Source organism: Pan troglodytes, chromosome 5, assembly GCF_028858775.2.
Source record: "Pan troglodytes isolate AG18354 chromosome 5, NHGRI_mPanTro3-v2.0_pri, whole genome shotgun sequence".
NCBI classification, from domain to species: domain Eukaryota; kingdom Metazoa; phylum Chordata; class Mammalia; order Primates; family Hominidae; genus Pan; species Pan troglodytes.
In genome coordinates, this window is record NC_072403.2 from 31906269 (window position 1) to 31918250 (window position 11982).

The following is an 11982-nucleotide window of genomic DNA, read 5'->3' on the forward strand; positions in this document are numbered from 1 at the left end:
GGTTTTTTTGTTTTGTTTTGTTGAGACAGACTCTCACTCTGTCACCTAGGTTGGAGTGCAGTGGCGCCATCTCGGCTCACTGCAACCTCCACCTCATGAACGTAGTTTTAAACAGCACTAGTGCCTAAACCAGACTCCAGAGATCATGATCCCTAATCCTATCCCTACCCTGTGGTACTCATTCTGAGATATGCCCTGGGTAATAAGAATTTTAGAAGGTACTCACGTGACTCTAATGTTCAACCAGTCTGAGAACCATTCACAGACTTCATATAGATACTTTATTCCAAACAGCTGAGCTGGACCATAGCTAGAAGAAGGAATAGAGATGAATGAGAGTTCATATTTTCCATAGAAAGCCGCTGCCCTCTTCTAAATGTGAATGGAAGTTCTGGAGACCCCTATCCTAAGGTAGACAGAGGACAGATACACTGGAGAATGCTGAAGGAAGCAGATAGGAGTCTAGGCTTTAGACCACACCTTCCAAGACATAATACTCATGCCTGATGAAGTATTACCAAACATACCCCTGGGCCAATAAACAAAGCAGGAGCAAATGTGTTTGTGTGTGTATAACTTTCTATACAAAATACAGAAAAAAGTGATTCAATGTTCAGCATAAATAAAATTTTGTGTTTTAGTATTGTTTTATTTCAAAGTACATCTTGGTGAGAATGCATTATTTTGAACTGGATAAAAGCCCCCCACTACTGAATCCCAGGTCTCTCTATGAAGCCTGAATAGAGGCATTGTAACTCTAATGGCCAAAGGGCTGGCCTGGAAATTCTCCCTTCAGCTGCAAAAAGAGAAAAAGAATAATCCAAGCAAACAAACAAAACAAACAAATGAGCAAACCACTACAACACAAAACCCTTGGGATGAGATGAGTACTAGACTGGGAAAGTGATAGCTCTGGTATTCGTGTGTGTGTGTGTGTGTGTGTGTGTGAGAGAGAGAGAGAGAGCACACGAGAGCACACACAAGACCCTATAGAGGAACCAAGTAGCTTATCTTCTTCCTTGGATTCCTCTATCTCATAGCCTAGAAGACATGGGGTGATCCTAGCCCCTGGTAGTGTAGGACAAGGTAGAGTGGGACTGTGGTTTTAAAATACTTTTTAGACCGGGTGTGGTGGCTCATCAACACTTTCAGAGGCCGAGGTGGGTGGATCACCTGAGGTCAGGAGTTTGAGACAAGCTTGGCCAACATGCTGAAACCCCATCTCTACTAAAAATATAAAAATTAGCTGGGCATGGTGGCAGGCACCTGTAATCTCAGCTACTCAGGAGTCTGAGGCAAGAGAATCGCTTAAACACAGGAGGCAGAGTTTGCAGTGAGCCAACATCATGCCATTGCACTCCAGCCTGGGTGACAAGGGTGAAACTCTGACTCAAAATTAATTAGTTAATTAAAATAAAATACTTTTTTATTTGGGGCTGGGTGCAGTGGCTCATGCCTATAATTCTAGCACTTTGGAAGGCCAAAGTGGGAGGATCACTTGGGGGCAGGAGTTTGAGACTAGCCTGGGTGACATAGCAACATGCCATCTCTACAAAAATGTAAAAAATAAAAATTAGCTGAGTGCAGTGGTGCACACCTGAAGTACCAGCTACTCATGAGACTGAGGTAGGGGGAATTACTGGAGCCCAGGAAGTTGAGGCTGCAGTGAGCAATGATTGGGCCACTGAGCTACAGCCTGGGTGACAGAATAAGACGCTGTCTCTAAAAACAAAAAACAAACAAAAAAACCCCAAAAAACTTTCTTATTTTAAAATGATTTCAAACATATAGAAAAATCAGAAAAACAGTACAAAGAACACTCGTATACTTTTTACCTAGATTGTTAATATTATACATTTGCTTTTTCTCTACCTATCCATCTATTTATTTATATGTCTTTATATCTCTTTATATATATATACTTACTGAAACATTTGAAAGTTGCAGATAATCATCTTCCTATATTACTCAATACTTTATCTTTAAATTCAAATTCAAATTTTACCATCTGTCCCAATCATGTCTCTGACAACACTTTTTCCCCCTCAATCCAGGATCACAAATTGCATTTGGTTGCTATCTCTTTAGTCTCTATAAACCTGGAACAGTTTCCTGGCCTTTCTTTATCTTTCATGATATGAAATGACAATGAATTTTTAAAGGGTACAGGTTAGGTGTTTTGTAGATTAGTTCAGTTTTAAAACTTCACAACAAAGTGCCAAAGATGTCTTGGCAGCAGCGTTCAAAACAGGTTGGAGATGCATAGGAGCCACAGAGAAGGGTCTGGTTCAAAGGCCAGTGGTTGTCTCATTACAGCACTGCTCCATCAGGTGTAGGTCTGGAGACTTGGTAGCACGTCTATGGCCCCAAAGTGTGTAGAGAATGTTGAGAATTGCCTAGGGTGGCAGACTTAGAGGAAGAAAGGTTGGTATGAGACCTGTCTAAAATTGAATTTGGCTATAGAGTTATGGAAGGGTTTTAGGCCATGTCTGGGTGGAATCAGATTCAGTCAGCAAGTAAGGGGTCTTTGGGAGGTGAGCTTAGGCTGTCTGGGCCCCTTCGAGGAGGGCAGATTTTATGGGGAAGGGCTCTCCTAGAAGAACCTAGTTTAGGATGAGCAAACCACGCAGGTTCATTCTCCACTTTACCCTAGCACTTCCTAGGCTCAGTGGTGGTTTTGAACTTTTCCCATCCCTGCAATTACTCCATAAAGGGAATGTGCAAGGAAGAGGGGAGGAAAGAGATGTGAGTTCTGCCAGAGGCTTCACTGTTTCATTCCCAGATTTATTTGAAACCAACCCTCCTCCTGTACTTCATGCTTTCCAAGCTCATGGTCCTGGAACTTCACATTTACATAATACGGAATTTTTTTTTTATTACCCTTGATCTTTATGCATGCAATCTTTCTGGACACCCTGGACCCCCTCCTTCTCTTGGTGACCTTTTCCTTCTCCAAAACATGGTTCAGCAGTTATTACCTCTGCAGCAGTGGTTCTTCCAGGAGTTGCTTGCTGCTTTGTTCTTCTCTCAGCCTCAACACTTTTTCTTATCTTGTTACAGCATTTAGAATGTAATGTGTTGTTTTGTTTTTAAAACACATCTTGGCTTTCTGGAAACTTATATAGAAAATAATTTTTTTTTCCTTCAATAGATATATGGCTAGGGTCCAGCCTAATGTCTGCCATAGAGAAGCCTAATATCCAGCCTAATGTCAATAAATGTTTATTGTGGGCATAAAGGAATACATTTTAAAATAATGGAGTGTTTAGGTAAAATTAGGATTATTAGCTTGAGTCATTTAAAATCATCCACAAGAACCAGATCAAATGTACATGTCTTTAATACTGGTGAAAGAAGTAGTTACGCTGTCTTAAAGGCAAAACGATATGGACATAGCCACCAGAAATACAAGAGTGCCATCTCTTGGTAAACCTGTTAGCAGACAGAGAAGACACTGAGAAGCCATGTAAAATATACTTGATAATGTGTCTCTTATGTAGGTTATGTAAAATGTGGAAGAAAGATGGAAACAAAATTGAGAGACGTGGTTATGGCATTTTCCAGGAAAATTGGAAAATATTTTCTCCTAATAATTCATGCAAAATGTAATGATATTTTTTAATGCAGAAGAAAACAGTGTAACAAAAAGCATTATAATTATGGCAAATTGTTGAATGCTTTCTCCACCCCTGCCCTTTCCACTCAGAGTAGGAATGAAATAAGGATGTCAGTTATCACACTTTATGTTCAATATTGTATGGGAGATGCTAGCCAGTGTACTGTGGAAAGAAAAATAAATGTTAATGTTAGATGTTAATGGTGTAAATATTTCAATTGAAAGGCAAAGATTGTTAGAATCGACTTAAAAAATGCAAGAACTAAACACGTTGGCTAGAAGAGAAACATCTTAAATATAAAAACACAGATAACTTGAGAATAAACATATTAAAATATATACACTATGCAAACAGAAAGCATAAAAAGACTATAAAATGGCTATAATAATAACAGCTAAAATAGAGTTTAAGACAGAGAGTGTTACCAGAGACAGAGTGATATTTTGTATTGTTAAAGGAGTCAATTGCCAGCCTGGCCAACATAGAAAAACCCCATCTCTACTAAAAATACAAAAATTAGCCAGTCATGGTGTCATGTGCCTGTAATCCCAGCTACTCGGGAGGCTGAGGCATGGGAATTGCTTGAACCCAGGAGGCGGAGGTTGCAGTAAGCCAAGATCACACCACCGCATTCTACCCTGGGTGACAGAGTGAGACTCTGCCTCAAAAAAAAAAAAAAAAAATGCCGAGGTGGGCGGATCACCTGAGGTCAGAGGTTCGAGACCAGCTTGGCCAACGTGGTGAAACTCTGTCTCTACTAAAAATACAAAATTGGTTGGGCATGCTGGCACATGCCTGTAATCCCAGCTACTTGGAGGCTGAGTCAGGAGACTCGCTTGAACCCAGGAGGTGGAGGTTGCAGTGAACCAAGATTGTGCCACTGTACTCCAGCCTGGGCAACAGAGTGAGACTCCATTTCAGAAAAAACAAAAACAACAACAACAGAAAAGGGTCAATTCATCAAGAAAACATAATAATCATAAATGTATGATTCTAACAACAGAGTTTCAAAATACATAACAAAGTTTTAAAATACATAGCAAAATGTCATAACAGAGTTTCAAAATACATAAAGTAAAAATGGAAAAGAAAAGACAAAATAGACAATTCTACAATCACATTTGGAGAGTTTAACACCCTTTTTTTGGTAATGATGCAATAACTAGACAAAATATCAGTAAAGACACAGAAGATCTGAACAATCCTATCTATTATCTTGAGCTAATTGATTTATAGAACATTATACGCAATATCTGCATGCACATTTTGCTCAAGTACACATGATATATACATCATGATAGATCATATTCTTTTTTCTTTTATTTTTAGTTGACATATAATAACTGTACATATATATGGCATAAAGAGTGATATTTTTATATGTGTACACATTGTGTAATAATCAAATCAGGGTAATTAGTATATCCATCACCTTAAACATTTGTCATTTCTTTTGTTGTGAGTATTCAAAATTCTTTTCTAGCTTTTTGAAAATATACAATAAATTAGAGTTAACCATATGCACCCTACAATGGTGCAGAACACCGGAACTCATTTCTACAATCTAGCTGTAATTTTGTCACCGTTAACCAACCTCTCCCTAACCTCCCCTCCTTGCTACCCTTCCCAGCTTCCAGTACCCACAGTTCTATTCTCTAAATCCATGACCTAAAAATTTTTCTCAACTTTCACATATGAGTGATAACATGTAATATTTATCTTTCCAATCCTAGCTTATCTTACTTAACATAATGTTCTCCAGTTTCATCTACGTTGCCACAAATGACAAGATTGCATTCTTCTCATGGCCAAATAGTATTTCATTGTGTATATATGCCACATTTTCTATCCATTTGTCTGTTAATGAACATTTAGGGTTGACTCTATATATCAGCTCTTGTGAAGAGTGATGCAATAAACATGGGGATGTAGGTGTCTCTTTGTATACTGATTTCCTCCCCTTTGGATAAATACCCAGTAGCAGATTTTCTGCCTCATCTGGTAGATCTATTTTTAGGTTTCTGAGAAACCTCTGTTGTCAGTGGGCTGGTTCAGATTCTTGAATTCCCTACACAAAAGAATTTGAAAGCCAGTCCAAAGTAAAAGTAGGCAAAGGAGTTTATTGCAAGGTGAAAGTACACACTGATAGCAGAGTCAGAGTCGGCTACTTCAGCACCAATTGACACTGAAGAAACTCCTGTTATGGGAGTCCTACGTGATTATCCATGAGGGGGTGGGAACAGGCATTGTTGTTAAATATGTTTTGGGTGGTCTCTTGAATGTGCATGCAATATTGCCATACATGCTAGTACATACATCACATGTATTGTTAGCATTTTAATTCTCTACCCAAGGGTGTGTTTCTTACTATTAAAATGAGTATATGTCAACCTGAGAACACAGCTTGTGGGTTTCTGCACTTGCACCAACTTAGGGATTTTCCCTCCTGCTCTTCTACCTCCTTGATTGAGGATATTCTAACCACTAGCCCCAGATGCAGTTTGTGTAATGTCAAGAGATTTGTTTTCTCCATCAATTTGACAAGTTTCTTGTTTCCTTTCAAGGGAGGCTATGACCACCCTATGTAACCTACCTCACTTCCATACTATTTTGCATAATGGCTATGCTAATTGACATTTCCACCAGTAGGATATAAGAGTCCCCTCTTCTGTACATCCTCACCAGCATTTGTTATTTTTTGTTTTTTTGACAATAGCCATTCTAACTGGGGTGAGATGATACCTTATTGTGGTTTTGATTTGCATTTCCCTGATGATTAGTTATTTATATGGTTTGGCTGTGTCCCTACCCAAATCTCATCTTGAATTGTAACTCCCACAATTCCCATGTGTCCTGGGAGGAACCCAGTGGGAGGTGACTGAATTATAGGGCGGGTCTTTCCTATGCTGTTCTTGTGATAGTGAATGAGTCTCAAGAGATCTGATGGTTTTAAAAACGGGAGTTTCCCTGCACAAGCTCTCTCTTTGCCTGCTGCCATCCACGTAAGATGTGACTTGCTCCTCCTTGCCTTCCACCATGATTGTGAGATCTCTCCAGCCATGTGGAACTGTAAGTCCATTAAACCTCTTTCTCTTGTAAATTCCCCAGTCTCAGGTTAAGTCTTTATTAGCAGCATGAAAACAGACTAATACAGTGATGTTGGGCATTCTTTCATATATTTGTTGGCCAATTGTATGCCTTCTTTTGAGAAATGTCTGTTCAGTTCACTTGCCCACTTTTTAAATAAATTGTTGGTTGTGCACGGGTGGCTCGTGCCTGTAATCCCAGCACTTTGGGTGGCTGAGGCAGGAGAATTGCTTGGGACTAGGAGTTTGGGACAAACCTGGGCAACACAGAAAGGCCCTGTCTCTAAAAAAATGAAAATAATAAAAATAAATGAATTATTATATCTGACTACAGTAGAAATAAATTTGAAATCAATAAAAATAAGAAATGTAGGGAAAAAACACACATATTTGGAAATTAAACAACATCATTCTAATTAATCAATCTCTCCAAACAAATCACAAAAAGTTATAAAATACATTGTACTATATAATAATGAAAATAAAGCATATCAAAATTCATGGGATGCAACTTAAACAGTGTGTAGCGAGATCTGTAACTTAAATTGCTTATAGTAGAAAACAAATAAAGTCTAAAATGAAAGTCCAGATTCTACAAAGGTGGTATGTCTAATAAGAGATACTTGTGTTCTCCCAGTAATACTGAGATCCCAAAGGATGATAAAAGTAAACTAGAAGTAATCCCATCCTACTCTCTGGAAACTGCTAGAATATTTGCTCTGCTTCTCAGCAGAGCAAGGGATGTGAGAGAGGCAGGGAGAGACAGAGAGAGAGAGAGAGAGAGAGAGAGAGATCATCAATCCTGATAAGTTGTAACCATAAGCCAACTTTTATACACATTTAGGCTAAAAAATAAAAAGTCTTGGCTAGCCACAGAGGCTCATGCCTGTAACCCCAGTACTTTGGGAGACCAAGGTGGGAGGATCACTTGAGCCCAGGAGCTCGAGACTGGCCTGGGCAACAAAGTGAGCCCCATCTCTAAAAAAAATATTTAAAAAATTAGTCAGGCATGGTGGCACACACCTGTAGTCCTAGCTATACAGAATGGTGAGGCAGAAGGATTGCTTGAGCTCAGTAGGTTGAGGCTGCAGTGAGCCATGTTCACACCACTGCACTCCAGCCTGGGTGACAGAGTAGGACTCCGTGTAAAAAAAAAAAAAAAAAAAGTCTCAATTCATGAATTGAGTTTAAAGTAATACTTGACTGGTGGTACCCCAGCTTCCTGGCAAAAGCAGACACAAACCCCCTCTAGAAGAAAGAACATCCCAGTCCTCAGTGACCCATAAGTAATTTTACCAGAACAATAAAGAAGTTACTGGCAAAATCATCAAATGCACAAAATGGATTGGAGGAAGCGTAGCAAGAATAAATGAAGAGGAGCTGGGTGCTGTGGCTCACACCTGTAATCCCAGCACTTTGGGAGGCTGAGGTCAGGAGTTTGAGACCAGCCTGGCCAACATGGCAAAACCCCGTCTCTACTAAAAATATAGTAATTAGCTGGGCGTGGTGGCATGTGCCTGTAGTCCCAGCTACTTGGGAGGCCTGAGGCAGGAGAATCGCTTGAACCTGAGAGGTGGAGGCTGCAGTGAACCTAGATGGTGCCACTGCACTCCAGCCTGGGCAACAGAGCCAGATTCTGTCTCAAAAATAAATAAATAAATAAATAAATAAATAGGGATCAGTTAGGAGGTTTGAGTAAATAAGGTTAAAAGTGATGGTGTTCTAGACTATTTGTGTCTTTATATTAAAGTGAATTTTTTGTAGGCAGCATGTTGTGGCTCTTTTTTTGCTTTTTTTTGTTGTTGTTGTCTGTTTTTTTAATTCAATCTGACAACCTCTGCTTTTGTATTAGAGTATTTAGATCATTTACCTTAAGTGTGATAATCTATATGGGTAGAGTTAAGTCTATCATCTTGCTATTACTTTCCCATTTGTCCCATCTGCTCTTTGTTCTCTTTTTCCTCTTTTTTTTCCCATCTGTTGAACAACTTAAATATTTTTTCTAATTCTATTTTATTTCTTTTTGTAGCTTGTTAGCCATAATTCTTCGTTTCATTATTTCAGTGGTTGCCTTAGAGTTTATAGTATACATCATTAATTTATCGTAGTTCATGTAAAAGTATACCACTTACATAAAATAACATTATTTTCATTTCCACTTCTTTTGCACTGTTGTTGTCATACACTTTTCTTTTGTGTGTGTGTGTGTGTGACAGAGTCTAGCTCTGTTGCCTAGGCTGGAGCGCAGTGGTATAATTTTGCCTCACTGCAACCTCCACCTCCTGGATTCAAGTGATTCTTGTGCCTCAGCCTCCAGAGTAGCTGGGATTACAGGTGGGCACCACCACGCCTGGTTAATTTTTGTATTTTTAGTAGAGATGGGGTTTTGCCATGTTAGCCAGGCTGGTCTTGAACTCCTGTCCTCAAGTGATCTGCACGCCTCGGCCTCCAAAAGTGCTGGGATTACAGGCACGAACCTTTGTGCCCGGCCTGTTTTACTTTTAAATGCTATAAATCACACATTACATTGTTAACTATTTTTGTGAAAATAGTCAACCACATTTTATGGAGAAAAAATATTATCTGTTTACTCACATAGTTACAATTTCTAGTACTGTTTATTCCTTTGTAGAAATAGGAATTTCAATATGCCTAAGGGACTTTTATCATTCTGCCTAAAGGACTTTTAAAAAATATTTTTTATTGTTCTAGTCTGCTGATTAGATGTTTATTGCCTTTAGGCAGGGAGATAAAAAAATACTACAATATTTTAGTTAATGACTGTGTCAATCAAAAAGAAGCAAGACAATCTACCATTTAATTGCACGGTTGATTTTTTAAATGAAGTAGAAAACATCCACATATACAGTACAAAATGTATCATAAAACTCTCACATATGACTAGATAAATTCCTTCCTCTTTTCTCTGTATTAAATTGTCTTATTTCACCCTCATTTTGGGGGAGTTTTTTTGCTTGGTACAGAATTGTAGGTCTTTCATTAATCTAAAAAATTTTGCTCCACTGTCTTTTTGCTTATATTGTGTCTATGAGAAATATGTGATCTATACACTTGTTCTTCTGTACATAATGTGCCTTTTGTTCTTGGCTGCTTTAAAATTTTTCATTTTCCTCTTGCTTGCTTTGGGTTTGATTTGTTCTTATTTTTCTAGTTTCTTTTTTTTTTTTCTTTTGAGACGGAGTCTCGCTCTGTCTCCCAGGCTGGAATGCAGTGGCGTGATCTCAGCTCACTGCAATCTCTGCCTCCTGGGTTCAAGTGATTCTCCTGCCTCAGTGTCCCGAGTAGCTGAGACTACAGGCAGATGCCACCAGGCCTGGCTAATTTTTGTATTTTGTTAGTAGAGACAGGGTTTCACCATGTTGGTCAGGCTGGTCTCAAACTCCTGACCTCGTGATCTGTCCGCCTTGGCCTCCCAAAGTGCTGGGATTACAGGCGTGAGCCATCACGCCCAGCCTAGTTATTGATTTCTATCTTCATTCCACTTTGGTCAGAGAATATATACTCTATTATTATAGTCCTTTTACATTTATTGAGACTTATTTCATGAAGTAATATACAGTCTATCCTGAAAAATGTTTCATGTGAGCTTCAGAAGGATGTTTATTCTGCTGTTTTGGGGTGTAGTGACCTATAGATTTATGTTAGGGTCAGGTTAGGTGTTTTCAAGTGTTAAGTCTTCTATTTTTTTGTTGATCTTGTCTAACTAGTGAGGTATTGATGTCTCCAACTATTATTGTCGAATTTTCTATTTCTCCCTTCAATTCTGTCAGTTTTGTTTCATGAATATTAGGGCTCTGTTGTTAGGTGCATGTATGTTTATAATGTTATGTTTTCTTGATGAATTGACACTTTTATCATTACAAAATACCTTTATTTATTATAACAATGCTTATCTTAAAGTTTATTTTGTCTGATATTAGTATACCTACTCCAGACATCTTTTGAGTACTATTTGTATGTGATGAATTGTTCCTTTCTTTCTGCTCTCAAGATTCATCTTCTTCATCTTTTGATAATCTGATTATGATGTGTCTAGGTATGGATCTCTTTGAGCGTATCCTACTTGGAATTCATTGAGCTCCTAAAATATGTATGCAAGTTAATGTTTTTTTGCCAAACATGGGAAGCTTTGAGAAATTATTTCTCCAAACATTCTCTCTCCCTGTCCTCTCACTTTTCTCCTTCTGGGAGTCCCATTATGCATATATTAGTATGCTTGATGGTATCCCCTGTCTCTAAGGCTCTATTTCTTTTTCTTCATTCTGTCTTCTTTCTGTTTTTCAGAGTAGATCATTTCAATTGACCTATCTTTGAGTTCACTGATTACTTCTTTTTGCTGCTCAAATTTGCTGTTAAAGCCCTCTAGTAATTTTTTTTTTCTTACAGATGAGATATCATGCTGTCGTTCAGGCTGGAGTGACCATGATCCTCTTACTGGGATCACAGATCACACATGCTCCAGTCTGAGCAGCAGCATGAGCTCCAGCTTGCTCCAGCCTGAACAACAGCAATAAATTCTTTAACACACAAAAGGGTTATTGGATCTCACACAAGAAGGAATTTGGGGCTAGTCCATACAGTAAAGTGAAAACAAGTTTATTAAGAAAGTAAAGAAGGGCCGAGCGCAGTGATTTATGCCTGTAATCACAGCACTTTGGGAGGCTGAGGCAGGCAGACCACTTGAGGTTAGGAGTTCGAGACAAGCCTGACAAACATGGCAAGACACTGTCTCTACTAAAAATACAAAATTAGCTGGGTGTAGTGGCACATGTCTGTAGTCCCAGCTCCTCAGGAGACTGAGGCAGAAGAATCGCTTGAACCAAGGAGGCAGAGGTTGCAGTGAACCAAGATCGCACCACTGCACGCCAGCCTCTAGCCTGGGTGACAGAGTGAGACTCTGTCTCAAAAAAACAAAAAAAAAGTTAAGAAATAAAAGAATGGGCCATGCATAGTGAGTAATGCCTGTAATCCTAGCACTTTGGGAGGCCAAGGCAAGTGGATCGCTTGAGGCCAGGAGTTCGAGACCAGCCTGGCCAACATGGCGAAACCCCGTCTCTACTAATAATACAAAAATTAGCCAGGCGTGGTGGCACCCACCTGTGGTCCCAGCTAGTTGGGAGGCTGAGGCAGGAGAATTGCTTGAACCCGGGAGGTGAAGGTTGCAGTGAGCCAAAACACGTCACTGCACTCCAGACTCCAGCCTGAGTGACAGAGCGAGTCTCTATCTAAAAAATAAAAAAAAAAGAAAAGAATGGCTA